This window comes from Protopterus annectens, chromosome 8.part0, assembly GCF_019279795.1.
Source record: "Protopterus annectens isolate FY-2018-M chromosome 8.part0, PAN1.0, whole genome shotgun sequence".
Lineage (NCBI taxonomy): Eukaryota > Metazoa > Chordata > Ceratodontiformes > Protopteridae > Protopterus > Protopterus annectens.
This window is the reverse complement of record NC_056741.1, coordinates 811,462,594-811,464,774: the sequence shown is the minus strand read 5'-3', so window position 1 is coordinate 811,464,774 and position 2,181 is coordinate 811,462,594. Positions and strand designations below refer to the sequence as shown.

At 37.0% G+C, this 2,181-nt stretch overlaps 1 non-coding gene across 1 annotated transcript; it reads left to right on the top strand.

The window, feature by feature from the left end:
* The first annotated feature begins 769 nt into the window (after positions 1–769).
* LOC122809843 lies at positions 770–961 on the top strand. The gene has a single exon (XR_006365968.1). It is a non-coding gene; the product is annotated as a U2 spliceosomal RNA (small nuclear RNA).
* The last annotated feature ends 1,220 nt before the right edge of the window (positions 962–2,181 follow it).

The window sequence follows — 2,181 nt, the reverse complement described above, 5'->3', positions numbered from 1 at the left end:
TAGAACAAGGAATATGGTGTACTTCAGTTATTGTGTTAAGTGTTTTTCATACTACATTGGCAAAATTAATAGGCAATTCAAAGACAGGATATTGGAACATGTCCGAGATATAAAAAATATGAAAGAAAATAGTGCATTAGCCATGCATGTAAAGAACAAAGGTAGGGAACACACTTTTAAGTTTTTGGCACTGGAATTGGTTGCAGATAGGAAAAGAGGAGGTGATATGAAAAATATCACTGAAGCCACAGAACAGAGATGGATAATGTTACTGCGTGCAGATAAAGCGCCAGGTTTAAATAGTATGGTTTCCATCAAACCTTTCCTTAAAGCTAGACAGCTCAAGCATTAGCATATGTATTAAGGTAAATAATGTGCTATTTAAATTGGATATTGTCTTTGGATTGTCTGCTGTGTTGCTTTCAGTGTTTTTCTAGAATTTGATATTGAATGAATATTAGGAATGCGCATGTTTTCTAATGTTGGACAAATGGTAAATAAGAACTCATATGTAAAGTACACTACAGTAACTGTGTGTGTGTGTGTGTGTGTGTGTGTGTGTGTGTGTGTGTGTGTGTGTGTTAAACATAGGTCAGAAAATCTTGGTGAAAGATTCTTGGCTGCTATTTTCTCTCTTCGCATGCCTCTTCTGCAAGAAATGTCTGTGTGACACTGACTTATTGTGTTGAATAAAATAAAGCATGTCTTCCAGTAAGGAATTTTAACAAATGTTTATAGCATTTTGGAGCATGGTGTGTTAGTCTTAGTTATCGCTTCTCGGCCTTTTGGCTAAGATCAAGTGTAGTATCTGTTCTTATCTGTGACGGTCAGAAAACTAACATTGTAGACAGGTTTAGATAGAGCTCTATCTCTACATAAATTGCTTTTCTCTGTGTATGGTTTGCGTATTTTATGTAGTTCTGGTTTTGAAAAACTGCTTGCCATTTGATGCATTATCTCTGATTTTGATAAACTCTGTAGTGAGCTCAGCATTTAACCACACAGTCTTGTGACTATACAGCATGTTTGACATATACGGATCGACAAGTTACTTCTCTGTTGCACATAAGATTGGCATCTGCCCTACAGGAAATAAATACATTTCTAAGGCAAACTTTATTACTGAAAAATCTTTGTATTGTGTTCTGTATGTAGAAAAAGATCTGCCTTATAGTGTTTAGGAACAACTAAGCAGCTAGTTGTAACAATGTCAGAAAAAGACCATGGTGCTTTGGTTTGCATGTTTGTCACTAAACATTATATACTAGCAATGGGATGGGAGTGGGGGTGGTATTGCATAATACATTGGTGGAATCGTTTACTGGTCTAGGGTCTGTGAGAATTTCTTGCCTTATATGGAGCTATAGTTTGATTTTTCCTAGCAAGTTAGCTTTACTATGACTCCTAAAACAAAGGAAAGCCATTCAAACTAGATAAAAGGAGCACTTTGAGACACTTCAGAACCAGAAGTGATGTGGCAGATTCCACTCTCAAATCTGCCCATCAGAATATTGATGGGAAGGAGAATCGGGGCATGATCTAACTCACAATAAGTTTGTTGTCTAAGAAGCTAAGAACAGAACGGACAAATCTGTAGGGCTAGATGTCATACTAACTGATTTTTTCAAGGTTGGAGAGGTAAGGGGAAGGTACTGAAGGTTCCCTAACTCTTTTCATGATTCTGGAACAATTAGATTTCTGAAGATGCACAACATGTCAACATTATTACTATTTTCAAGAAAAAAGATATTTTTGGTATGGGATTTATTAAGGAATTATTATAATTTTAAATGCAGGGAAACTCTGCATATATTCTTCTGAATACCTTGTTTCGTCTTACTGAAGAAATCAGGTCTGCTTCTGATTGTGGCTCCAGGCCATGTCATGGGAACACCAGATATGATCTTCATTATTAACCAGATCCAAGACAAATATCCAGATCTACATCAGGTCATGAGCTTTGAGCTAAGAGGGACATCTGTTTCCATCAGCTGTGAAATTGTGTGCAAGATGCTTTCCAGATAAGGCTGTCAGATGAAATAACTCAAGATGCAGTGGTTTCCCACGGACAGTACATTGCCAGCATTCATCTCTCAAACTGTCATCAAAGAGGGACACATTAATTTCTGTCCCGGTCCTCCATCTTCAAACAGCCATCACTAGCTATACCAAATATCATTA